Source organism: Bufo gargarizans, chromosome 2 (assembly GCF_014858855.1).
Source record: "Bufo gargarizans isolate SCDJY-AF-19 chromosome 2, ASM1485885v1, whole genome shotgun sequence".
Taxonomy (NCBI): Eukaryota; Metazoa; Chordata; class Amphibia; order Anura; family Bufonidae; genus Bufo; species Bufo gargarizans.
In genome coordinates, this window is record NC_058081.1 from 258,215,497 (window position 1) to 258,232,839 (window position 17,343).

Genomic DNA, 17,343 nt, shown 5'->3' on the forward strand with positions numbered 1-17,343 from the left:
CAGTGGGCCATGAAAGACATGTACTGTCCCTGCCCATAGTAGCTTCTTCATGTGTCTATGGTGGTGCACACCTTGCTGCACAGCAACAATTACAAGAAGCAGCCCACATTCTCTGCCACATGAGAATACAAGGCAGGTATTGTTCCGATTGCTATTTTCCCACTGAATCTGGTACTGCACTGCAATAAAGTTTTGGTGCCCCTATGTTTGAATGCCCAGGGCTTATTTTTATCCTGCAGATCTTGCACAAATTGTCATATGGGAGTTACCCATACAGAGCTACTAGCAGCCAAGCTTGGCCTAGGCTAGGACATTCCCAAGCTGACAATAGAAGCAGACCAGTCCCTGCCAGTTTTTGGAAGTTTTGACCATATGTTGCCTCTGCTCTTTAGCATTCAAGTGTTGAACTGTTTCCTGCACATTGAAGTTCACCTGTGTGAATTTATTCAATTAATATTGTTTTGATGCTATTACAAGTTAAGTTGAGCAGTCCTTAAAAAGATTATATCCATTTTCTAATATGGTATAAACTGAAAATGTATTGGCCATTATTTGACCATGTTTTTAGAGAGCTGTGTGATTTGCATGCTACACATATACAGCTGTGGGTATTTAGGCATCTGCAAAAGGTAGTGGAGTAGTGGCCATGAAGACCCATGGAGGCATAGGGAAAACCTACACTAGTGGCACAACCCTTCAAGTGGTGTATCAGCAGGGCAGGCTGCGGTAGGGGTTTGCGACACATTTAGTGAACTGTAGGTCAGGTATAGCCCAGCAGTCACTTAGGTAGGAACTAGTGTTAGGGACCACTCATTAAGGCGACCTTGACGTGGTGAGTGGCTTATTACGCTTTGGCCAAAATGTACACCAATGCCTTATTCAACATCCAGCATAGAGGCAGGGCAGAGTGCTGGTTGCAGTGTGCGATTGAATTTTGTGTTTTTGCGTAAAATCTTTTAAAGTTGTTGGTGTATGTCATGGTCCACAATTTACGATACAAGGACCACTCAGAATTCGTAAGTCCACTGTATAGTTGAATAAAAACAATTTGCTCATCGGCAAACAGTCCATTTCATTCCAGAGGGAGCATCCCTTACATGTCCATTAACCTTTATGAAAATGAGATTTTATGCTTCTTGCACTTTCTCTCAATTAGTGTCTTCCAAATGGTCTTTATCACCAAGCTACCTTATGCTATCCTAATGCTACCTTATGTTATCCTAATGCTACCTTATGTTATCCTAATGCTACCTTATGCTATCCTAATGCTACCTTATGCTATCCTAATGCTACCTTATGCTATCCTAATGCTACCTTATGCTATCCTAATGCTACCTTATGCTATCCTAATGCTACCTTATGCTATCCTAATGCTACCTTATGTTATCCTAATGCTACCTTATGCTATCCTAATGCTAATCCTAAAGATCAGAAGACTCATCTTGTATGCTGCTACCATTCTGATGAGCTACACATTTCACAAAGGTGTTGGTTGTGATGTAGCACTAGGGCTGCAGATATAAGATTTCCACTATTGATAACCAGTGCAAAACCAAGCCATTTCCCTGTAATCATCCAGTTTGTAGCCCTATATCTGCAGTTGTCTGTATATAGTGAAAACGAGTTTAGTGTGTGTTTTTTAACACTTTACCTCATTTCTTGAGTTTTGAAAATTGTTGAGTGAAAAGGATGTGAAAGAGATGCCGTAAAATACACTACTGGAAAATGAAAGAAAAAACACCTGGAACACCTAAAGCAATTGAGCTATGATTGACAAAGAAGAAATTGATTGTCGATTGGTTAATGATTATACAACCAAGGTAGTGCACCCATTATTTTGGGCTCTGCAGTAGGATATATGTTGAGGTAGGGTCACATTAATACTGGGTGGCATCTGCCCTTGCTGTGATATAGGCTGTCACTCTGACATGGTAAAGGTCATACAGATGCTGGATAGCCTCCTGTGATTTATCATTCCACGCTCTTTAAACTTGAACCTGTAATTCAGACAAGGTGGTTGTTGGCTTTTGTGCAGTGGAAGATCCGTCATCCATCCAGTGCCAAACATTTTCAATGAGTGACAGATCTGTCAATGGAGCAGGCCAGGGGAGCTGCTGGATACCCCGAAGAGCACATATTGTAGTATTATTGTTACGCAGTCTGTGTGAAACAGCTGTGTCAACTGAACAAATCTGACTTGAGGCTACTTCTAAGGGCGATATCCTGGCAGTCTCCTCTTTTTCAGCCTTTGACCCCTATTCAGGGATCTGGATTGACTGCAGATGAACTACCAGGCCGCTACCTCCAGGCACAGTCATTGTTCAGTTTACAGTTGACCCACGAGGGTTAACAAGACGCTGGCACAGAGCGCTGAGGGGTCAGGCAAAACCATTGTCAGTGACAGGCCAAGGTCAGGGAAGGCATAGTATGTGCAATCCGATATACAATCCGAGGTCAGGGCATTCAGCTCAGGGTCAGTATGGAAATCAGACAGAAGTCAGGTCAGGCAGTGAATTATTTTGTTGGAAAATCTCCTAACTTAGCCATTAAAGGCAGTAAAACTAGTTCCATGATGTCCTGGTCATACAAAAGACTGGTCAATTTTTCCTCCGTGAATATCCGACAGGAATAGCCATAGTAGCTAATATGGCCCCACACCTGGTGCTGGTCCTGTGTGTCTCCGCCTGATGGCAGTAGGCACTTTCCAGTCCTCCTGCAAACTCCAATGCAGCCATCAATGTCAAACATTAGTGTTTAAGTGATGAAAGCAGATTCTGTCTTGGTACTAATGATGGCTGCATTAAAGTTCGGAGAATGGCTGAAGACCACCTACTATCATCATGCATAATGTGGAGACACACAGGACCAATACCAGATGACGCTGTGGGATATCATTAGCTACCAAGGTCGTTAACTCCAGGTATTTGTGGAGGGAACATTGACCAGGCTTCAGTATGTCCAGGAAATCATGGAACCAGTCCTACTGCCTTTTTTTTTTTTAGAATCAGGAGATGCCCACCCACACACTGCCCACGATACACAATGTGCTTTTCAGGGTATCAAGAAGCATCCCTGGCCAGCTTGATCACCAGATTTCTCCCCCACAGAGAATGTCTGAAAGTGGATGGGGAGACAGATCTCCCATGCACAGCAGCCAACAACCACCATGGCTAAACTATGGGTCCAAGTTGAAGGAGCTTGGAATGATATATCGCAGGCGGATCTCCAGCATCTGTATGATAATTACTATAATAATAATAAAAAAAATTATTTATATAGCGCCACCATATTCCGCAGCGCTTTACAAATTCATAGGGTTCATGTACGAACCAAAATTAACTGGCTAATATGCAACTGAAACACTAGGAGTCAGGGCCCTGCTCTCAAGAGCTTACAATCTCTGAGCCCTGCCTCAACATATACCCTTCTGCATAAACCAAAATAAAGGGGGCACCACCTTAGTTGTGTGATCATTGACCAAGCACCACTAGCAGTTCCTGCTTGGCCAGTCTGAGCTCTTAAGTATGAGCATTATGTTTTCCAAGTGTTCTTTATTTTTTTCATTTTTCACTAGTGTACAAGTACTTTACAAATGTTTTGTTGTTGTTGTTGTAGCGTACAAGTTATTGAAAGAGTGTTTCATGGCATTACAATTGTGCTGAACAAATAGCATGTGACACTTTTTTTGTACAGCGTTTAGTTTCTTTGAAAGGGTTTTGAAGTTAAGCTTTTTAGTTCTAGAATTCCAGATGGTGGCACTATAAGTACACTATAAAATAATCTAACCTCCGGTGCAAAGGCACTAAAACTAAAAAATCCACAATAGATATAGCTTCAAACATGAAAAAAACGTTCTTTTTGCCTGGCCACTAAACTGTATTATAAGAGGTCCAAAGATACACCTTATTTTTTAAGAGGCATCTGTGCACAAGACTGGTGTAGGGTAAGGGACAGTATATACCCTGTTGACAAGATGCTGTAAACCTGTGTCAAATTTGATTTTATTGCACTTAAGGCAGCCTCAATTATTTAAATGGTTGCATTCCACTAATTTTGGGCTAAAATAATTTTGTAATTTTTGCAGCCTTCCCCTTTGACAGTGACCTCCACAGCACCCCACCCCTTTGACAGTGACCTCCAAGCACCCGCCCCTTAACACTGACCATAGGTTACAGTCCCCTTAACTGTGAACTCCACCATTACTAGCCCCCTTAACAGAGACCTCCACAGCGACTGCCCCTTTAAAAGTGACCTCACCGTACCCAGCTGCCTTAACAATGACCTCACAGTACCCTGCTGCTTCTTTAATAGTGACCTCCACAGTGCCCAGCCCTTTAACAGTGACCTCCACAGCGTCCTGCTCCCTTAACAGTAACATCCACAGAGCCCTCCTGTCACTAGGCGCCGGCTTCACGTTTCCCCTCTTCAGTGCTGCTGGCGCCCTGCGGCTAGTACGGAACGAGAACGCGCGCTGCGTCCTCGTCTCCACAGCACTGGGGGGCGGGGAGGACCTGGCCGCACTCACCTTCTTAGCGCGGTCGGCGTCCTCCACTCCCATGGCAACTGTGAGGAGTCTGCGCTCGGCTGGTTGCAGGGGAATGAGTCATGTGGTGCTGGCCACGTCACATGACTCCTCTTGCTGGGAATGAGTCATGTGGTGCTTGCCACATCACATAACTCCTCTTCCCCACTATATATACAGGCAACCTGCTGGCCACAGTTTGCCTGTGAATAAGGTCCTATCCAGAGTTCCTTAGTGTTATTCCGTGGCTTTTGACTCCCGACTCGTTAATCGTCTCCATCCTTGCTTGCTCCTTGTGTCTGATTCGCTTCACCTGGTTTTTTACTTTGGCTTCTCTTTAAACCCGTCTTTGCTAATCCTCTTGTATTGTTGTTACCTCCTGGTTCTGACTCTGCTTGTTGACCATTCTATGTTTGTCTGTCTTGTTTGTCCCTCTGCACTTACCAAGGCTAGGGAACGACGCCCAGTTGTGCTCCATTACTTAGGACGGTTAGTGCAAGTAGGCAGGGACAGGGGTGTGGGTGGAGTCAGTGGTGCACCATCTCCTCCCTCTCTTTGTGACACCTCCCCTTTAACAGTAACCTACACAGCGTACGCCTCTTTAACAGTGACGTCCACAGTGGCTGGCCCTTTATTAGTGACCTCCACAGTACCCCATCTCGTTAACAGTGATTTCTACAATAACCCGCCCCCTTAACCCCTTAGCGCAGAACGCCGTACATGTACGGCGGGGGATGCATTGCCAGAATGCATTCCGCCTTACATGTACGGCAGGATGATCGGGCGGGCACCGGAGCGGTGCGCACCCGATCACTGAAGGGGTCCGGCAGTCCCTGGTAGCCGGGCCCCTGCTGTATCTGCCGGCATCGCTGTTTACAGCGATGCCGGCGGATTAACCCTTTCTATGCCGCGGTCCGCGCGGACCGCGACATAGAAGTTGTTTGCGGCAGGTGAGTGATCGCATCGAGTCCCCGCGCTGCTGTGGCGGGGACCCGATGCGTGACAAGGCAGCCCGATGCCGTGCAGAGGCTGCCCAATGCCCTGCACGGCATCGGGAACTGCCTTCTACGGGAGCAGAGGAGATCCAGCTTCAGGCTGGGTCTCCTAGGCAACCAGTTAGTGTATGACTCAGTGTCATACACTAACAGGCAATGCATTACAATACAGATGTATTGTAATGCATTGCAGAGGGGATCAGAGTGGGATAGAAATAAAGTTTTAAAAAAAAGTTAAAAAAAAAGTGTTTGGAATAAAAAAATAAAGTTTCAAGTAAAAAAAAAAAAAAAAAAAGCCCCATTCCCCTGATTTTCTAATAAAAAATTGAAAAAAAAAAGAAAAAACACACATATTAGGTATCGCTGCGTCCGTAACGAACGGCTCTATAAATATATTACATGATCCACCCCATCCGATAGGCACCATAAAAAATAAAAACTGTGTATAAAAAAGCCATTTTTGTCAACTTACATCACTAAAAGTGCAACACCAAGCGATCAAAACGGCGTATGCCCCCCAAAATAGTACCAATCTAACCGTCACCTCATCCCACAAAAAATGAGCCCCTACATAGTACAATCGCCCAAAAACTGAAAAAACTATGGCTCTCAGACTATGAAGACACTAAAACATAATTTATTTTTTTCAAAAATGAAATCATTGTGTAAAACTTAAATAAATAAAAAAAATATTTATATATTGGGTATTGACGCGTCCGTATTAACCTTCTCTATAAAAATATCACATGACCTAATCCCTCAGGTGAATACCGTAAAAATAAAAAATAAAAAACGGTGTAAAAAAAGCCATTTTTTGTCATCTTACATCACAAAAAGTGTAGTAGCAAGCGATCAAAAAGTCATACGCACCCCAAAATAGTGCCAATCAAACCGCCATCTCATCCCGCAAAAATCATACCCTACCCAAGATAATCGCCCAAAAACTGAAAAAACTATGGCTCTCAGACTATGGAGACACTAAAACATGATTTTTTTTGTTTCAAAAATGAAATCATTGTGTAAAACTGACATAAATAAAAAAAAGTATATATATTAGGTATCACTGCGTCCGTAATAACCTGCTCTATAACAATATCACATGATCTAACCCCTCAGGTGAATACCGTAAAAAATAAAAAATAAAAACTGTGTAAAAAAAGCCATTTTTTGTCACCTTAGATCACAAAAAGTGTAATAGCAAGCGATCAAAAAGTCATACGCACCCCAAAATAGTGCCAATCAAACCGTAATCTTATCCCGCAAAAAATGAGACCCTACCTAAGATAATCGCCCAAAAACTGAAAAAACAATGGCTATCAGTCTATGGAGACACTAAAACATGATTTTTTTTGTTTCAAAAATGAAATCATTGTGTAAAACTGACATAAATAAAAAAAAAGTATATATATTAGGTATCACTGCGTCCGTAATAACCTGCTCTATAAAAATATCACATGATCTAACCCCTCAGGTGAATACCGTAAAATATAAAAAATAAAAACGGTGTAAAAAAAGCCATTTTTTTGTCACCTTATATCACAAAAAGTGTAATAGCAAGCGATCAAAAAGTCATACGCACCCCAAAATAGTGCCAATCAAACCGCCATCTCATCCCGAAAAAAATGAGCCCCTACACAAGACAGTCGCCCAAAATAAAATAAATAAAACTATGGCTTTCAGAATGTGGAGACACTAAAGAATCATTTTTTTTTAAAATGCTTTGTTATGTAAAACTGAAACAAACAACCAAAAAAAGTTGTCATATTTGGTATTGTCGCATCCGTGACAACCTGCTCTATAAAAGTACCACATGATCTAACCTGTCAGATGAATGTTGTAAATAACAAAAAATAAAAATGGTGCCAACACAGCAATTTTTTGTAGAGCAACCAAAAATCATATGTACCCTAAAATAGTACCAACAAAACTGCCACCCTATCCCGTAGTTTCTAAAATGGGGTCACTTTTTTGGAGTTTCTACTCTAGGGGTGCATCAGGGGGGCTTCAAATGGGACATAGTGTAAATAAACCAGTCCAGCAAAATCTGCCTTCTAAAAGCCACAAGCCGCACCTTTCCCTCTACGCCCTACTGTGTGCCCGTACAGTAGTTTACGGCCACATATGGGGTGTTTCTGCAAACGACAGAATCTGGGCAATAAATATAGACTTTTGTTTGGCTGTTAACCCTTGCTTTGTTACTGGAAAAAATGGAGTAAATAAAAAATTTGGCAAAAAATTTAAATTCTCGAATTTCATCTCCATTTGCCAATAACTCTTGTGGAACACCTAAAGGGTTAACAAAGTTTGGAAAACCAGTTTTGAATACCTTGAGGGGTGTAGTTTCTTAGATGGGGTCACTTTTATGGAGTTTCTACTCTAGGGGGGCTTCAAATGGGACATGGTGTAAATAAACCAGTCCAGCAAAATCTGCCTTCTAAAAGCCACACGCCGCACCTTTCCCTCTACGCCCCGCTGTGTGCCCGTACAGTAGTTTACGGCCACATATGGGGTGTTTCTGCAAACTACAGAATCTGGGCAATAAATATAGACTTTTGTTTGGCTGTTAACCCTTGCTTTGTTACTGGAAAAAATGGAGCAAATAATAAATTTGGCAAAAAATGTAAATTCTCAAATTTCATCTCCATTTGCCAATAACTCTTGTGGAACACCTAAAGGGTTAACAAAGTTTGTAAAACCAGTTTTGAATGCCTTGAGGGGTGTAGTTTCTTAGATGGGGTCACTTTTATGGAGTTTCTACTCTAGGGGTGCATCAGGGGGGCTTCAAATGGGACATGGTGTAAATAAATTAGTCCAGCAAAATCTGCTTTCCAAAAACCACACGGCACACCTTTCCTTCTACGCCCTACCGTGTGTCCGTACAGTAGTTTACGGCCACATGTGGGGTGTTTCTGCAAACTACAGAATCAGGGCAACCCATATTGAGTTTTGTTTGGCTGTTAACCCTTACTTTATTGCTGTAAAAAATGGGTTAAAATTGAAAATTTTCCAAAAAATAGAAATTTCTAAATTGTTTCTCCATCTGCCATTAACTCTTGTGGAACACCTACAGGGTTAACAAAGTTTGTAAACCCAGTTTTGAATACCTTGAGGGGTGTACTTTCTTAGATGGAGTCACTTTTTTGCAATTTCTATTCTAGGGGTACAAGGGGGGGCTTGAAATGGAACATGGTATAAACAAAACCAGTCCTGCAAAATCTGCCTTGCAAAACCCATATGGTGTTCCCCTCCTTCTATGTCCTCCCGTTTGGCCAAACAGTAGTTTACGACCACATATGGGGTATTTCTGCAAACTACAGAAGCAGGGCAACCCATTTTGAGTTTTGTTTGGCTGTTAACCCTTACTTTATTGCTGTAAAAAATGGGTTAAAATTGAAAATTTTCCAAAAAATAGAAATTTCTAAATTGTTTCTCCATCTGCCATTAACTCTTGTGGAACACCTACAGGGTTAACAAAGTTTGTAAACCCAGTTTTGAATACCTTGAGGGGTGTACTTTCTTAGATGGAGTCACTTTTTTGCAATTTCTATTCTAGGGGTACAAGGGGGGGGCTTGAAATGGAACATGGTATAAACAAAACCAGTCCTGCAAAATCTGCCTTGCAAAACCCATATGGTGTTCCCCTCCTTCTATGTCCTCCCGTTCGGCCAAACAGTAGTTTACGACCACATATGGGGTATTTCTGCAAACTACAGAAGCAGGGCAACCCATTTTGAGTTTTGTTTGGCAGTTAACCCTTGTTTTTTTCCAGGAAAAAATTGATTATATTGGAAAATTTTCCCAAAAATCAAAATTCTTAAAATGTATGTCTTTTTGCCATGAAGTCTTGTGGAAGACCTAAAGGGTTAAAAAAGTTTGTAAAAACAGTTTTGAATACCTTGAGGGGTGTAGTTTCTAGAATGGGGTCATTTTTGGGAGGTTTCTATTATCTAAGCCTCACAAAGTGACTTCAAACCTGAACTGGTCCATAAAAAGTGGGATTTTGAAGATTTCTGAAAAATTTCAAAATTTGCTTCTAAACTTCTAACCCTTGTAACATCCCCAAAAAATAAAATATCATTCCCAAAATGCTATAAACATGAAGTAGACATATGGGGAATGTAAAGTCATCACAATTTTTGGGGGTATTACTATGTATTACAGAAGTAGAGAAACTGAAACTTTGATATTTGCTAATTTTTCCAAATTTTTGGTAAATTAGGTATTTTATTATGCAAAAAAATTAATTTTTTTGACTTTATTTTACCAATGTCATGAAGTACAATATGTGACGAAAAAACAATCTCAGAATGGCCTGTATAAGTAAAAGCGTTTTAAAGTTATCAGCACTTAAAGTGACACTGGTCAGATTTGCAAAAAATGGCCTGGTCCTTAAGGTGAAAATGAGCCTGGTCCTTAACCACTTCAGCCCCGCTAGGTGAAACCCCCTTCATGACCAGAGCACTTTTTACACTTCGGCACTACACTCCTTTCACCGTTTATCGCTCGGTCATGCAACTTACCACCAAAATGAATTTTACCTCCTTTTCTTCTCACTAATAGAGCTTTCATTTGGTGGTATTTCATTGCTGCTGGCATTTTTACTTTTTTTGTTATTAATCAAAATGTAACGATTTTTTTGCAAAAAAAACATCCATATATAAATTTTTCGCCAAATTTATTGTTCTACATGTCTTTGATAAAAAAAAAATGTTTGGGCAAAAAAAAAATGGTTTAAGTAAAAGTTATAGCATTTACAAACTATGGTACAAAAATGTGAATTTCCGCTTTTTGAAACAGCTCTGACTTTCTGAGCACCTGTCATGTTTCCTGAGGTTCTACAATGCCCAGACAGTAGAAAACCCCCACAAATGACCCCATTTCGGAAAGTAGACACCCTAAGGTATTCGCTGATGGGCATAGTGAGTTCATAGAACTTTTTATTTTTTGTCACAAGTTAGCGGAAAATGATGATGATTTTTTATTTTTATTTTTTTTCTTACAAAGTCTCATATTCCACTAACTTGCGACAAAAAATAAAAAATTCTAGGAACTCACCATGCCCCTCACAGAATACCTTGGGGTGTCTTCTTTCCAAAATGGGGTCACTTGTGGGGTAGTTATACTGCCCTGGCAATTTAGGGGCCCAAATGTGTGAGAAGAACTTTGCAATCAAAATGTGTAAAAAATGACCGGTGAAATCCAAAAGGTGCACTTTGGAATATGCGCCCCTTTGCCCACCTTGGCAGCAAAAAAGTGTGACACATCTGGTATCGCCGTACTCAGGAGAAGTTGGGGAATGTGTTTTGAGGTGTCATTTTACATATACCCATGCTGGGTGAGAAAAATATCTTGGTCAAATGCCAACTTTGTATAAAAAAATGGGAAAAGTTGTCTTTTGCCAAGATATTTCTCTCATCCAGCATGGTTATATGTAAAATGACACCCCAAAACACATTCCCCAACTTCTCCTGAGTACGGCGATACCAGATGTGTCACACTTTTTTGCTGCCAAGGTGGGCAAAGGGGCGCATATTCCAAAGTGCACCTTTCGGATTTTGCAGGCCATTTTTTACACATTTTGATTGCAAGGTACTTCTCACACATTTGGGCCCCTAAATTGCCAGTGCAGTATAACTACCCCACAAGTGACCCCATTTTGGAAAGAAGACACCCCAAGGTATTCCGTGAGGGGCATGGCGAGTTCCTAGAATTTTTTATTTTTTGTCACAAGTTAGCGGAAAATGATGATTTTTTTTTTTTCTCTTTTTTCCTTACAAAGTCTCATATTCCACTAACTTGCGACAAAAAATAAAAAATTCTAGGAACTCGCCATGCCCCTCACGGAATACCTTGGGGTGTCTTCTTTCCAAAATGGGGTCACTTGTGGCGTAGTTATACTGCCCTGGCAATTTAGGGGCCCATATGTGTGAGAAGCACTTTGCAATCAAAATCTGTAAAAAATGACCGGTGAAATCCGAAAGGTGCACTTTGGAATATGTGCCCCTTTGCCCACCTTGGCATCAAAAAAGTGTCACACATCTGGTATCGCCGTACTCAGGAGAAGTTGGGGAATGTGATTTGGGGTGTCATTTTACATATACCCATGCTGGGTGAGAGAAATATCTTGGCAAAAGACAACTTTTCCCATTTTTTTATACAAAGTTGGCATTTGACCAAGATATTTTTCTCACCCAGCATGGGTATATGTAAAATGACACCCCAAAACACATTGCCCAACTTCTCCTGAGTACGGCGATACCAGATGTGTCACACTTTATTGCTGCCAAGGTGGGCAAAGGGGCACATATTCCAAAGTGCACCTTTCGGATTTTGCAGGGCATTTTTTACACATTTTGATTGCAAAGTTCTTCTCACACATTTGGGCCCCTAAATTGCCAGGGCAGTATAACTACCCCACAAGTGACCCCATTTTGGAAAGAAGACACCCCAAGGTATTCCGTGAGGGGCATGGCGAGTTCCTAGAATTTTTTATTTTTTGTCGCAAGTTAGTGGAATATGAGACTTTGTAAGGAAAAAAGAAAAAAAAAGAAAAATCATCATTTTCCGCTAAATTGTGACAAAAAAAAAAAAATTCTAGGAACTCGCCGTGCCCCCCACGGAATACCTTGGGGTGTCTTCTTTCCAAAATGGGGTCACTTGTGGCGTAGTTATACTGCCCTGGCAATTTAGGGGCCCAAATGTGTAAGAAGTACCTTGCAATCAAAATGTGTAAAAAATGGCCTGCGAAATCCGAAAGGTGCCCCTTTGCCCACCTTGGCTGCAAAAAAGTGTCACACATGTGGTATCGCCGTACTCAGGAGAAGTTGGGCAATGTGTTTTGGGGTGTCATTTTACATATACCCATGCTGGGTGAGATAAATATCTCGTCAAAAGACAACTTTTCCCATTTTTTTATACAAAGTTGGCATTTGACCAAGATATTTCTCTCACCCAGCATGGGTATATGTAAAATGACACCCCAAAACACATTGCCCAACTTCTCCTGAGTACGGCGATACCAGATGTGTGACACTTTTTTGCAGCCTAGATGCGCAAAGGGGCCCAAATTCCTTTTAGGAGGGCATTTTTAGACATTTGGATCCCAGACTTCTTCTCACGCTTTAGGGCCCCTAAAAATCCAGGGCAGTATAAATACCCCACATGTGACCCCACTTTGGAAAGAAGACACCCCAAGGTATTCAATGAGGGGCATGGCGAGTTCCTAGAATTTTTTTTTTTTTGCATAAGTTAGCGGATATTGATTTTTTTTTTGTTTTTTTCTCACAAAGTCTCACTTTCCGCTAACTTAGGACAACAATTTCAATCTTTCATGGACTCAATATGCCCCTCACGGAATACCTTGGGGTGTCTTCTTTCCGAAATGGGGTCACATGTGGGGTATTTATACTGCCCTGACTTTTTAGGGGCCCTAAAGCGTGAGAAGAAGTCTGGAATATAAATGTCTAAAAATGTTTACGCATTTGGATTCCGTGAGGGGTATGGTGCGTCCATGTGAGATTTTATTTTTTGACACAAGTTAGTGGAATATGAGACTTTGTAAGAAAAAACAAAAACAAACAAAAAATTTCCGCTAACTTGTGCCAAAAAAAATGTCTGAATGGAGCCTTACCAGGGGGGGGGGGGGGGGGGTGATCAATGACAGGGGGGTGATCAATGACAGGGGGGTGATCACCCATATAGACTCCCTTATCACCCCCCTGTCATTGATCACCCCCCCTGTAAGGCTCCATTCAGACATCCGCATGATTTTTTACGGATCCATGGATACATGGATCGGATCCACAGAACGCATGCGGACGTCTGAATGGAGCCTTACAGGGGGGTTATCAATGACAGGGGGTGATCAGGGTGATCACCCCCCTGTCACTGATCACCCCCCCTGTAAGGCTCCATTCAGACATCCGCATGATTTTTTACGGATCCATGGATACATGGATCGGATCCACAGAACGCATGCGGACGTCTGAATGGAGCCTTACAGGGGGGTTATCAATGACAGGGGGTGATCAGGGTAATCAGGGTGATCACCCCCCTGTCACTGATCACCCCCCTGTCACTGATCACCCCCCCTGTAAGGCTCCATTCAGACATCCGCATGATTTTTTACGGATCCATGGATACATGGATCGGATCCACAGAACGCATGCGGACGTCTGAATGGAGCCTTACAGGGGGGTTATCAATGACAGGGGGTGATCAGGGTAATCAGGGTGATCACCCCCCTGTCACTGATCACCCCCCCTGTAAGGCTCCATTCAGACGTCCGCATGATTTTTACGGATCCATGGATACATGGATCGGATCCGTAAAAATCATGCGGACGTCTGAATGGAGCCTTACAGGGGGGTGATCAATGACAGGGGGGTGATCAATGACAGGGGGTGATCAGGGAGTGTATATGGGTGATCACCCGCCTGTCATTGATCCCCCCCCAGTAAGGCTCCATTCAGAAGTCCGTATGCTTTTTGCGGATCCGATCCATGTATCCGTGGATCCGTAAAAATCATACGGACGTCTGAACGGAGCCTGACAGGGGGGTGATCAATGACAGGGCGGTGATCAATGACAGGGGGGTGATCAGGGAGTTTATATGGGGTGATCATGGGTGATCAGGGGTTTATAAGGGGTTAATAAGTGACGGGGGGGGGGGTGTAGTGTAGTGTAGTGTTTGGTGGGACTGTACTGACCTACCTGAGTCCTAACAAAAGGGACCACCAGAGGACCAGGTAGGAGGTATATTAGACGCTGTTATGAAAACAGCGTCTAATATACCTGTTAGGGGTTAAAAAATTCGGATCTCCAGCCTGCCAGCGAACGATCGCCGCTGGCAGGCTGGAGATCCACTCGCTTACCTTCCGTTCCTGTGAGCGCGCGCGCCTGTGCGCGCGCGTTCACAGGAAATCTCGCGTCTCGCGAGAAGACGCGTATATGCGTCCAGGAGGAATAAAGCAACCACCTCCCGGACGCATATACGCGTACAGCGGTCGGGAGGTGGTTAAGGGGTTAACAGTGACCTCTACAGCAACCCGCCCACACTGACCTCTATAGTGGACCGTCCCCTTAACTGTGACCTCTACAGCAGCCTACCCCCTTAACTGTGACCTCCACAGCACTCCGCTCCCTTAACAGTGTCATCCACAACACCCTGCAACTTTAAAGCTGACCTACAGCAGTGAAGAAAAATGGCTGGGTTGTTATGGAAACCTGGTGTAAAACTGTGTGTAGGTGGATACTAAGGGCCTACGAGCTTCTATTGGCTGATAAGGGTCATGTGACCATGTGTATAGCAGTTGGGATGTGAGGAGAAAGAGCTGCCGGCTTCTATTGGCTAATGTAGGTCATGTGATGGTGCCATATTTGCATTTTTAGGAATATCTCAGGAATGGTATGTGCTAGAAAGCTGAGACCCAGTCTAAAACCTTCCCAGAAACCTGATGTCCCTGTGTGCCAAATTTTGCGATTGTAAATGCGATGGTGTGGATTCCTTAGTCGGACATACATAAATACACTCAGCTTTATATATTAGATTTTCAGCATTTTTTTAAATACACTCATTAAATTTCAGTCTATTTGCAGACTGTCACTTTCTATTTATTCTGAGCCCTGTCAGATGCGAGCTCAGTTAGAGCTCTTATCTCTGATCTCCTGACCTCATAAACACTCATTTAAGCCATTCTTCAGTTTGATAAGGAAGAATCAGGAGTCAGAAGATCAGAGATAAGAGCTCTACATGAGCCATAGTCTGACAGGACTAAGCAGAAAGTGACAGTATGCAAATAGACTGAAATTTAGCCCCTATATTACAAAAACAGCTGAACATTTTTTAGTAAAGACCAATTGCAAAAATTATTTTTAGCCCAAAATGAATATGATGCAATCATAACAAAAACTGCCCTGAAGGTGTCCATATTCTTTAAAGGGGTTTTCTCAACAGGCTATTTCATACTTACCTGGTCCCAGCGCGCCGTCCACTTCCTGGTTTCGGCACTCGGCAGGGAACGGGCTCCATCTTCATTGATGTCTTCTCCCGGCCGGGCCGCAAGCTGTACTGAACGCGCACGCCGAGTCCGCGCATGCGCCCTGGTGACTTCTTCCTGGCCAGTATAGTATACTTGCCAGGAAGAAGTCACCAAGGGCGCATGCGCGGACTCGGCGGGCGCGTTCAGTACAGCGCGTGGCCGACCGGGAGAAGAAAAGAAAAGTCGTCTGTGCACGCGCGGCCACTGCAATTCCTGAGAAAAGCGGTGGCCGTAACCAGGGGAGACGGAGGACAACAGTCAGGTAAGTATAGGTTTATTTTTTTCTAAGGGGTGGGGATTTGTTAATAAAATATATTTAGAAAAATGATCACTGTTAAATCATTACCAGATTTAACAGTGATCATAGTGATCATTAAGATGATAATACCCCTTTAAGTGGTTTCATTACATGCAGAAAAATCAAATGTGACTGAGCTTGTCAACAGGGCACATATACTAGTACTGTCTTTTGACAGTAGCCTATGCTTCACAGAGAAGTTCTAGATCACCATAAATGGCAGTGTAATAAACTTTCCTATCCATGCTCCAGCAGCGCAATCCTCAGCATGGCCGAGTTGGGAGAGATGCGCTGGTGACGCACCCGCATCATTAGTAATAGTATGCAAATGTCATGTGCCAGGGCCCAAGGCAGACCTCCGGGACATCATGCAAACAGGACACAGGCAAGATTCAGACCAGGGACCAACAGAGTATTTTATTACACATGTAATAAAAGAACATGACAGTACGGCAGGTTAAGCAATAGTGGTAGCACTACCAGAGAACCAAGTGCACCGGCAGACCAGAGGCAAAACCCAGAGGGCGGGGAGCCAGTGAGCCCCGTTCTTCACAGAACCCCTGGTGGTGGGGATGAATTGGGCCACGGGCTCACTAGTTGCAACTCAAGGAAGGTCCCAGTACACTTGGTCGCTACCTGCAGGAAACCACAGCCACAGGACTGGAACCCAACCAAACACAAGACATGGATCAGACAACAAGACAAACGGGAACCAGCACAGAAGCAGGTGCCTGGACCCTAAGCGGAATGGAAGCATGGTGATCTCAGGCAGAGCTGTACACAGACTAGAGATCCTCCCACCGGAGAACCCAGGAGCTCTCTCACCAAGGCAGGACAGTAACAGAACCAGTAAGGCACTGCAGGACAGACAAGGAACAGACTAGATAAGCAGCAGTAGGCACTGCCAGGCTGGACATAGGACAGGATCAGAAGCAGTTTAACACTGCCAGGCTATCAGACTCAGTTAGAGCACTGCTAGACATGGAAAAAAAGTGGATCCAGACAGAGAACAGGTACAGAAGAACATGCCAGGGAAGGCATGGACAAGGATAACAACATCAACATCATCACAAGACAGGTATAGAAGAACAGACAAAGCAACAACAACAATCCATTACCAGGCGACACCACAAACAAGGGCAGATGGCAAAACCCCCCTGGCTCAGCAGCAAGGGACTACACCCAGTAAGGCACAGGACAGACTAACCTCCTGGGTGAGCAGCAAGGTGCAACACCCAGCAAGGCTCAAGATAGACTGACCTCCTGGGTGAGCAGAAAGGTGCAACACCCAGAAAGACACAAGACAGGCTGACCCCCTGGATGAGCAGCAAGGTGCCACACCCAGCAATGCAGAAGAAAGACTGACCACAAGCCCCACAGCTCACAGATAGATATAGCTGGATTAAGGAGGGCACCTGATAAGCCACACCCAGGAACAGACCAGGGGAAGTTAACACCACCAGAACCAGGATTAGCAAGAAGCACAGA